General features: G+C 36.5%; 1 long non-coding RNA gene across 1 annotated transcript; it reads left to right on the forward strand.

Annotated features, from left to right (window-relative positions):
* Window positions 1-2,011: 2,011 nt before the first annotated feature.
* LOC309822868 lies at window positions 2,012-10,137 on the forward strand. Its single transcript, XR_014296781.1, has 3 exons — window positions 2,012-2,072; window positions 3,858-3,984; window positions 9,492-10,137. It is a non-coding gene; the product is annotated as an uncharacterized lncRNA (long non-coding RNA).
* Window positions 10,138-11,827: the final 1,690 nt, after the last annotated feature.

The following is an 11,827-nucleotide window of genomic DNA, read 5'->3' on the forward strand; positions in this document are numbered from 1 at the left end:
TGAACGAATGAATAAATGAATAAAATTAGGAGGCTTAGACTTTAGAACTTACTGCCATTGTCTAATTTTGTGACTTTCAGTAAATTATTTAGTTCCAATGGACCACAGATTCATTAAAAGTATCATTGAGGGCTTCCCTGGTGGCACAGTGGTTGAGAGTCCGCCTGCCGATGCAGGGGACACAGGTTCGTGCCCCGGTCCGGGGAGATCCCACATGCCGCGGAGCGGCTAGGCCCGTGAGCCATGGCCGCTGGGCCTGTGCGTCCGGAGCCTGTGCTCCGCAACGGGAGAGGCCACAACAGTGAGAGGCCCGCGTACCGCAAAAAATAAAAAAAAAAAGTATCATTTACCTTTTTTAATGATAGAGTTGGAAGAAACCTTAAATTTCATCTATTCCAACTATATTATTCTATGGGTCTATGGGATTACCTGGTCATTTGGAACACAGACTCATAAGCAACATTTCAATAATAATACCTATGTTAGCTTTGTCATAGTCCTAAAACAGAGTTTGAATATTTAAGAGAAATCGTGTCGAAAAGAGAAGTCTAAATAAAGTTGTGCCATGTTATTGGCAGTGTATTCACAGTATTTATGTTTACCCTCAGGAACTGCTTGAATCCGTTACTTATGCCTGTCCAGCCAGTTAAAACTGAAGGTAGAGCTCACAGGAATTGATACTTAACCCCTCATTTCTGGGTAAATATAAGAAGTTTGCCAGGGGAGAAGGGGCTACGGTGTTTGAAATGAACCCAGCAGTGGCAAGACCAGAACATTCACACGATCATCAGAATCCTGTGGCAACTGCTGGGTTCCACTGCTCTTGTCTCTCTTGGACTGGGATTTTCCTAGTCCTTTTCACTTGAGAGTGAAGGTTTTGCAAGTGAATCTGCTTTTACCTTATTAACACCTTGAGGCATATTTTGGAAATGGAGGAAGGTAGTATTTTTAGACTCTACTTCTGGTCCTAGCCCTGCCATTAATTGTGACTTTTGGTCAGTTGCTTCTCTGGATCCAATTTTCCTTACTTGTAACATCAAGAGGTTGACTAAATAATTACCTCTAAAGTTCTTTTCAGTTCTAACATTCTGTGAATTTTTTTTTTGTTCTAAAGATAAATCCTCAGCTCAGCTGGTCCCATCTATATTTTCCTGGGTTGACTCTCTTCCTCCCATAATAACTTACTATGCATCTCCACATTTTTGAGGGCAGGGCTTGGGTTTTACTCATCTTTCCCTCAGTACCTAGCACAATAACCAAGCAGGTGATTTCAAGGAGCGTCAAAACGGATTCTTATACAAAATTCCATCTTTGTCTGGAGGAGCTCACAGTTCAGAAGTACCAAGCATCATTAATTAATCACTTAATTAAAAGCTGAGGATAAGAGGAAAATCGGTTCCAAGCTCCTTTACCATCTGCATGTTCCAACAGGAAACCAGAGAGCGTTTGTAATAAACACTCATTGAATGCTTTCACTATGCCAGCGCTTTCCATGTATTATCTCAAGTAATACACACACCAACCTTATATTCTAGGTACTAATATTGTCTGTTTCACGCTTGAGGAAACGGACACCGAGAGGTTAAGTAACTTGCCTAGGTAACACCGTTACAAGTGAGAGGCAGCATCACTTGAGCAACATTTAGAAAACCTTGTGATTCTCCGAGCGGCCTGACGAGTCCAGAGAACAGTGATGAGTTCAAAGTACAGAAGGAGCAGAAGGAAGTGATCATCTAAGGGAAGGCTGCAGAAGTTGGCAAAGAAGTTTGAAAAACAAAAAAAATGCTCTTCTCCAGGCTGTTCTACATAGCCGGAGTTTAGGAAAGCAAGCAGAAAAAACCGCGTAAACAAGGATGGGAGAGCGCCTGGAACCCAGGGGAACCGAGGAACAGGCCGGAAGTGGCGTCAACTAGCGGCGTCAAGTGCTTAGCGGGACTGCGGGGCCGGGAGGAGTTCGGGCCGGACGCGACACCCGGAAGTTACGCCCTGGAGGCGGTACCTGGTTGTGGAGGGCGTCGCGATGGGCGGGGCGGGGCGTCAGTGGTCATCCTGGAACCACGGATCCCAGGCAGGTAACCTGCGGGCCGAACCTGGACCGGGGCAAGGGTGAAAGTTGGGGTTGGGGGCTCAGATTGTTAGAAGCTCCAAGTCGGGCGGGGAAACGTGGATCTCGCATGAGGTGGGGTCTGAAGGAAAGGCTTCCTGGCGTGGGACTCCCTGGAGAGACAGGGATACGAGGAACTTTGGGAACGGGGTCGTGAGGGCCGAGGTCGTTGAGGAAATACAGGCTGAGTCTTCTAGGAATCAGTCATGGCTGGGGGTCACAGGCTCATGAGTGTTGGCGCTCGGGGGTGAAGAGATGGAACCTGGGCACTGAGATGAGCTGACCTAGAGTTCATTTCCCTCCTACTCCGTCCCCCGTCCTGTTCTGCTAGTAGGGGACAGCGACATCGTCTTTTCATCTCTTAATCCAGGGCAGTGCTTTGCCATTATTAGGCATCTTTAGATGCTGTCAAATGAATGAATTAATGAACGCACGAACCCAATTCTGGATCAGCTGGGGGAACTTCTGAACTTCAGTGCTCCTACTTGTGAATGTAGAAGTGATGCCAGCTTAGTTTGCTAATCAGTGGTTTTGAGGATGTCAGTGCAGTAGAGATTCGGGATATTGTTGTTATTGTTTTGTAGTTACTGAAATTTAGAAATGTGTCTTAATATTTTTCTCTGGGGTGGGTAGAGAGGAAAGGCGATCAATTTGGCTTTTTTCAGGTTCCTTTACTTTTCTGGGAATAACTTCCAGGTGAATGATACCAGACAGAAGTTGGCCATCAAATGATAAGCTGCAGTTGTAGCACTGAGCTTCTAATTAGTGTTCTAAGTGCTTTCTTTTCAGTAATATGAACTTGCTTTGTTTTTCGTAATGTTTTCTTCCTTAAATTGAGGTATTTTTACATTTGAGATATAAGTGAGAAGTATTTCATAACAAAGATGAAAATAGTAATCTATAAAAATCCAGTCAGAGGTTTCACCTGGTGGGTACACAAAAGGTTAACTCCTTCCAAACAGTTGTAGGAGGCTTCCAAAAGAATGAATCCCTGAAGGTTAAATTGTTTCCTTTGTAAATTATTTGTTTAGGTGTCTTGAATGGAATAAATAGTAGGCATAGACCTAAACAACAAGTAGTGTAACCAGATTCTTTTTGGTTGTCAAATGGGAAAAAAGGGCATGTGACACATCAGGCTTGTAGTAAGATCTGGGCATGAGTCACTATCTAGATGCAGTGATTGATCTAGATCTAGGGAGGTGATTATGTGTATGGGTTTCATGCTATCAAATGAGGTAGTAGCTCCTAAGTGGTTCTAGAATGTTATTATTAGATTGGATATAACGGAGTAGGAAAACCTGAATTTAAGGCTTTTTGTTTGTTTGCTTTACAAAGAAGAAACTAGTAAGCATTTTTAGATTTAACAATCTAAGCTGTTCTTAAAAATAGGTTGGAAAAAACTAAAAGTAGGCATGTGAATACCTTATTGAAGACATCTAATTTTTTAAAGTTTGCCTGCCTTTAAACCTTGTTTCCCAATTTCTGGAAACTGTTGGTATCCAAATCATCCCCACCTTTGTGTGCTCTTACTATGGTGCCACTTTTAGGATACATAAAAATTTGGTACCTCTAGATTTGTATTAATGTCATAAAGTCTAATTTTGCTACCTCAATGTGCTGTTCGATGTCATGTCCACTGATTTTGCACATCTAAATGCCTATATTCATAATAATTATTATAACTGTTATTCATCATAAATTGGTATCCAAGTGGTAATTTGGGTATGTGCATTGACATTCTTGAGGTATTCAGTTTTGCAGAACTCAGAGATCTGTGGACGCTAACATGGACTTCATTTAAAGAAACCCACGGACCATTAATGGACAAAAACATGAATCAGATTGTATTTTGGCATTCAAATCCTAGCACTTTGGGAAAGGTAAGTTTTTAACTGTTATATGTTAGGTGAGAAATAGCCCTGGATTGGTCTAGAAAATTGTGGGATTGTGATTGAAAATATAGGCTGAACCTCTTTAAATTATGTTTTAATCTGGACCTTCCAAAGAGGTTTGAGCTTTGTTCAGTATATATGAGGCGATTGTTACTATTTCTCTGTAAAATTGATCAGAAATTAAAGAGATTGACAAGATATGTTATTCCTGGAAGATTATTGCTCTGTTTTCTTTGGGGGGTGGGGGGGAGATCTCCTTTCAACATTTTAGAGCCTGGTGGAGTATATCAACCCTGTAGGTATGGGACCTCAAGCAGTCGTTAGGTCATCTCACATCCAGGTTTGGCTCTGTAATAGTATTTGTCCCAAATCTAGCCAATTTTATTTTATGCCTTAGGTTAAAGCAAGAAAAGAGGCCCCTAAATGTCTTTTTTTTTTTAAATCCTACCTTATTTGTGCTATTTTCTTTTTTTATTTTTTTCTTCTTTGTTCTTTTAAAAAATATCTTAGATGATTCACTCTCCAGGCCTTTTATCTTTCTGTCCCAGGGGTAAAAGTTCTCTCTTTCTTCTATTTTATCTTTCCTAGTTGAGGAGTTTTTAATTTTCAAAACTTTTAACTTCTAACTTTGCAATAGTATTAGGCACCTTTTAATCACTAATTATTAAACTTATAGTTTTTCCTGGTGTCCTCTGTAGATAAACTGGCTTCTTGTTTAGAATTTGTTCACTTCTAAAAATAGACTGTGCTTCTAGGAATTCATCTTTCAGATATATTTGCACTTGCACACAAAAATTTGTATTTAAAGATATTCATCACCATATTATTTGAAATAAAAAAAAACAACAACAACTAGAAATAACCTAAACATCCCTCAACAGACATCTGGTTAAATAAATGCCTTCATATAATGTAGTATTTGCTGCTGTTAGAATGAAGTAGATCTGTAGGTGGAGATATGGAAAAATCTCTAAGATACATTGTTAACTGAGAAAAACAATGCAGAATGGTATGTATAGTATGTTTTCATTTGTGTTTTTAAAAGCATATATTTCTGTATATACTTGTAAAATTTCTTCCAATCTATATATATAAAGAACTACTGACATAGGTACCCCCAGGGAATGAAACTAGAAATCTAGAGTAGGAAGAAGACTCATATTTTTTCTGTATTCTCCTTCTGATGGATTGATTTTTTTTTTTTTACTATGGACATGTTTTTATTTTTATAATACTAAGAAACAAACAGCAAGGCTTTAGGCTAATTATGGGAGCCCACTATTATTCCTTATGACTTTTGTCCTTATGATTATTTGCACTGTTCAGAGGGAGTAGGGTTGCACAAGTGAGCTAAGTTTATTTCAGAGCTGCATGAAAGGTTTGGTGATATTTTAATAGGTTTTTAACCTTGACATTAGATTATTATTCATAGTAAGAATTTGTGAATAAATTAGGTGCTTAGTGTTGCCGAATTCAGTGCTCATACACAATTCATACTGTGTGGCTGACCTTCCCAGGTGATATGGATGTTGTTACCTTTGTTTGCAAGCTATGTTTGTGTTGCATTGGCATGGTTCTTCTGAGCCTCTCCTTATTACCGAATGGGATGGACTTTATTTGATATGAATTACTCTTCAGTGATTCTACTCTTTAAACACATCTTATCGTTATTATTTCACTTTGTTCTTGATGTCTGGAACTGGCCTAAGACATTTCAAAGAATGGCTTGTTCTCTCTGTTATGAAATCAGGAAGCCAAAAAGATCATTTAGATATATTTGGATAATCTCATTCTGTATTGAGAATATTACTTTGAATTGGCTGATTATCTGCCTTGGAACTCAGCAAAAATTTATGGTGACTTTTTACTTCTCTAGCCGTCTTTGTGTCTCCACACTTTCATTGGGGGAAATTTGGAATAACAGTAGTAGGTCAGTAAAATGAGTTATACAAGAAATTTAAAGATATAATAATCTACATTTTGTTAGTGGAGGGATTTTATTTGAAACTTGCTTGAGAATAGGCTATGTAAGATACATACCTATATGATACTACTGTCATATAAAATACATGATGTGTATCTTGTTAAAAGCAAAATGAAGGTCACTAATCTAGGGGCTGAGTCATGATTAATGGAATAGAACAGGTTATGGTATGCCAGGTGTTTTATACCACACTTTGGCAGACTGTTTTGCATATAATCATTTCTATTAAATGATGTTTTGCTTCTTGAGATCTGTGGGACTAATCACTACTGGCCACCAGGGGGAAACCAGTGGGCAGGATGCCTAGAATGGGACTTCTTATCCTTGCTAAGAGAATGGATAGCAATGAATTGAATCCAAGGGTAGACTGTGTTTTCCTAAGTCAAGATGAATATGGTAAAGGTGACTTATAGATGAATGTAAGTTATATGTAGAGAACATAGAATTGGGAAGATACCTGTGTGTTTGTGTATGTACAAAGACGTATAATACAGTATATATTAAAATGTGTATATATATTATTTCACATATTTTTTATACATATTTTTTTTTCACATACATTTTATGTGAAAACTACAAATTCTGCAGAGGAAGATATCCAGCTAATGCAAGAGAAAAAAAAAATCAGAAGTTTAAGGCCTCAGAGCTAGGCCTGTTATGGGGTAATTCATAATAGTTAGAACAGCTTGAAAAATTTTGGAAGTTTTAAGATCATTCACAGGGTCCAAGTGATGTGAAGGTAGACAAAAGCCTGAGAATGAGAAAGTTAAAATCTAGTAACATGCAAGGTATGGTTAAGGGTATTTTTTATGATTCTGTTTTGTGGCATTGTTTTGGGTGGGGGGAAAAGAAGGAAGAACTGAAAAGGTTATTGCTGTTCAGTTGGAATTGAGCTAGGTCCCTAAGCTTTTCTTAGCATTCCAATTGTGTATGACCAAGATGGATTAACTAGACCCATTACCTACAAAACAATCAGTTTTTGTATATTAATTATTAGAGAAACCTTGAAGAACAAGAGAATTGTTTTTAATCAATTTTGTAATTATATAAAAGGACAACTGTGATGTTCTAGGTTGAGGGCACTGGGACTACTTTGTTCAGAAAATAGAAGACTTTGGAAGAGTTGGAGAAACTCCATAGGAAGTATACTTGTTCTCTGGTATTTGAGGCCAAAATTAGTTCTAAATGAGAGAAGGTGTAGATAGAACTAGTCAACAGTGGAGCAGATTGTGTGAGGCAGTGAACTCCAAGTCATTAGGGTCACTTAAGCAGAATTTGAGCATTGGGAATGTTGTAGAGGGTATTTCTCATTGTATGGGAGATTGTACCAGATTATTATTAAGGTATCTTTTAAATCTGAAAAAAAAATTATAGTACAATAAAGTGGTTTATTATAGTATGTGTATACATTCTGTTATCCCTGTATTTAAATACTGAGAGCTAACTTATCTACCGATCATTCACTCACCAACTTCAGATTACTCATAAATAAAACTACCTGAGCTCCCAAATTATAAGACACAAAATCTATATGCCTTTCTCAGGTCCTTACTCGGTTTATTTACATTTAGACACAGTTCTAACATGCTTAATTAACTGGTATCTAACTCCACAGTGTACTAGAAGCAACAAATTCTGAGTGGGCTAAGTGCTCCTATTAGAGGCAGGCACATTGACAAGTACGGACAAGAAGGAAGTCAGAAAGCCGACCAACTAATTTTAAAATTGTAGCACCTGGAGCTCTTTTGATTAGATGAGAACACCTCTGTGGTCATGGATATTCAAAATGATAACCCTGACTGAACTTAAATAATTTATGTTCAGTATTTTCTATTTAAGAATACCTAAATTTTAGAAAGATTTCTTCCGTGTGTTTAATAACAAAAGACATTATTTTGGCATTTGGAGAGGGTACATGCATTGTACAGTGGAAAGAGCAAGGACTCTAGAACAGTAAACACAGATTTGAATCTGGGCTCCAATATCTACTAGCTGTTCTATTAATTAAGTTTATTATTCATACTAAGCCTCAATCTCTTTATCTATAAAATAGGAATTTACTGAAGAGTATGTAAAAGATTTGCCTATATTAGGTGTTAATTAAATAATAGCTATTATTATTTCATTATTACCATAAAGCCTACTCTACCTTGAATTTTTTTCTCTTCAAATAGAGCAAAAACAAACTTATCTAATAAGTTTATTGTATATATTAATGCAAATAATGATGATGGCATGCTTAAAAAACCTTTTTAAAAAATTGTATAAGTAATCCATGTCCACTTTACAAAAAATAGGATATAGAAAAAATATATGTGTATATCCCCCCAAAAGGAGTAAAGTCATCTATAATCCTCTACCACTATTAATATTTAAGTGGCATGCTTTATTTTTAAACTGCTTTGATATTCCTATAGGATGTCACTCCTGAGTAGTGACATCTGAAACTGGTTCTACATTACTACTGTTGGGAAACTTAAATTAATCACTACACTTTCTAATCAGAATATGCAGTGAACGATTGTGACATAGCACAATGCTGATTTAAAGAAAGCCCTAGTTCTGGAAAATTTTGTGTAATGAAACCAGTTTTGTAGAATAGTGGGTGTAGTTTGGTGCTGTGGAGCTGGAGGGCCTGAGTTTGAATCCTGACTCCACTCTTTACTAGCGAGGTAAACTACCTGAAATTGTTTAACTTCTCTGTACCTTGGTTTCTTCATGTGTAAATTGGGGATAATAGTAATATCTAATTCATGGGATTGTTTTGAGGATGAATGAATTAATCTACCTAAAGTGCTTAGAATAGTGCCTGGCACAAAATATAGACTCAGTAAATATAAATTGCTATTATTATTATTTATTTTTAAAAGCTTAATTTTTTCTTGGAAAAAAAGCAGGTTTATGGGAGCAGGTAAACTAAAAGAAACAAGTTAGAATGAGCACAAATAGTCAGTGAGATGTACTGTATATTTTTCATTTGAGCTTGCAAAGTGGTCTGAATTTTTCCATTCTAAGGCTTTGTTAATTTTTCTCCCTGTTTAAATATTTTCAAACCATGATATTCCTAATTTAGCTTCTTTCTCTACCCCACAAAATCAACTTCATTTTATGCTGTCTCATCCAACAAATAATTTGGCCATGCTTTCAAAAATCAAAAGCCCTTTAAGACAATAAAATATCATGAATAGCAGTGAAAGAGATTCAGGAAATTATCATTAGATCATTTTATCTGACTACAGCCCATGGTAGTTCTGTAAGAACTTTAAACTCAGTTGCAATTTGAAGTGAAGAATGTTAATCAAAGTGATAAACCAATGAACATATTTAGCCATTCTGTACACTATGTCTTTTTAAAATCTTTCTTTCCTTTTCTTATTTCTTTTTGTTTTGTTCTTTCAGCATCGTATCTAGTGATCTGATTAATTACTGATCAAAGAGTTATAGCTTTTCAAAACCCTTAAAAACTTTTATTAGACTTGCTAGTAGAATTTTTTTGTGTTTTGTTTTAAAGCATCCAGTACAACTTTTTGAAGACCCTCTGGCCTACCATGATTATGCATTCAAGATTTGAGTTTGAATAACTTCATCAAGACTTAGATCCTCTTCAAAAGCCTCAAGTCTCATCTGTATTAAGCTCTCCTTTGAACCCTCTCACAAAAATAAAAGCTTAAAGGGACTAAAATCCATTAATACATTCCATTTTATATCCTTTTCTCTGATTTCAATTTCCTTGGCCTTTAGGGTCTTTCATATTGCTTATGTCCCTTTAGACTACAGCCAAGAAATCAGTGCTTTCCAAAAGAATGTATGTCCTGTGGCCATAAGTTTTCATTGGTAGAGAAGGGTAAACTTGGCATGATAAGTTTAGAATCAGGTCTTTTGTTGTATCTTATAAAAACTTCAGTCAACACTAAGAAAATGAGGATGAAGTGGTAAAAATATTTAAGGTCAGATTATGCTCTCAGAGGCTACATGGTTTAGGGAAAAGAACCCTCAACCTAAAAGTTAATGGTTCTTATTCTCTCAGCTCTTGGACCTAGGAAGGTAGGTGATTTAAGTAGAATGAAAACAGGTACCTGTCCAGGCTGGATACATGGTAACAAGGCTATGTTAATTTTTGTTTTCTTTGAGTACATAGAATACTCCAGTGGGCTAATTCTAAGAGGGAGGAAGACTATAAATTTCCCTAAAATTATAAGCTAGCATTGATAATGCTATAGAGCAGTTATGTGTTATAACATACACCTGGTTTGCAAAATTTGTTTACTAAGTTGCGACCAGCATTTTTTTTTTAATGAAAGTACATAGAACAGAAAATTTTACAATTCATCCCAAATGGTAAGAGTAAATATTGTTTTAGTCATATATATATACACACACATAGGTATACATATATATAAATGTATGTGTCTGTATTTGTGTACTTGGTCATTAAATAAAACGCATTTTTCCCTTTGAGTTGCAGTCGCTGATCTAGGAGTATCATTTCAGTATTAATCCCTTTCCATGCATTTGGATTCTAAGGAGACTCAATGTTTCTTTTCACTTCATACAGCTACTTGTGACAAAGGAATGAACAGTTAATATCAGTTTGACTTTGGTCTAATTAATGAACTATTCTTTAGTTCATAGCACAGAGAAAACCTATAGGCCCTAAGGGTATTTTATTTAATATTCTAATACCATCTACTCTCACACCCAGACCGTTATAACATTTAAGGTTGGTTTAACCTCATACTAGTTGAAAGATGGTATTAAATGTTTTCCCTTTAAATTTTTTTTATTTTACTTTTATATTTCTGGACTAATAAAAACAAAAAACTCCCGCTTAGTTTAGCATTGTTTGAGGACTCAGTGGAGATAGGTTCCAGAGAATATAGTTAGCATAACTGGGAGTTTGATGGTCGCTAGAAGAGAAAATGCCAATTTATCTTTCTCTGAGTACCTAAATTATCTTTAATGATTTAAGATTAAATAAGCCACTGGCATTAACTTATTCAACTGTTTCCCTAAAAACAGATATCCACTGTTTTGGTGATAGCATTAGTTAGGAATAGGTGACTTTTACAGTATCCATGAACAATAGGTAATGGCTTCTTCTTCCAAGGGTTGCACATTACAATTCATTGGGGAAGAACTAATTCTTTAGTGCTTGACTAAGTTGTAACCAGCATTTTTTTTTAAACGAAAGTACATAGAACAGAAAATTTCACAATGCATCCCACGTGGTAAACGTAAATATTGTTTTAGTTCTCTGTCATCTCCTAACAGTCCCAGCCACCCTGATCTTCTAGCTGATCCTCAGAAAGAAAGCTTTCTTCTGCTTCAGAAACTTTGCTTCTCTGCCTGGAATGCTCTTGTGTTAGATATCTATGTGGCAGATATCTATGTGGTTTAATCCCTCATCTTCAGATCCTTCAGGTCATGATATGTCACCTTCTCAGTAACGCTCTCTCTGACATCTTATTTTAAAACTGTAACCTCACCCCCGCCCCCCGCCATGGCATCCCTATTCCCCTTCTCTGCTTTACTTTTCTCCATTGTACTTATCTCTGACTGACATCCTATTCGCCAGTGTTTTTCCCAGCACCTAGCACAGTGCCTGACACATGTAAGTGCTTAGAACATATTTATTAGGTGAATGAATTTAACTTGTATTCACAGAGGTGCACATTTGGGACAATGAGTCCTATAAACCGAATTATGGGGACCTAATATTTTTAAATGACTTTAAAAGATAAGTTAATTAAATTTATTTATAGCTTGCTTTGTTCTAAATATTTGAAGTAGCTTCTAAAAATGCGTATAGTGCAAAGGGATGAAGACATAGAAAGAGAAGAAAACAAA

This window comes from Grampus griseus (assembly GCF_964374135.1).
Source record: "Grampus griseus genome assembly, chromosome: 5".
NCBI lineage: Eukaryota > Metazoa > Chordata > Mammalia > Artiodactyla > Delphinidae > Grampus > Grampus griseus.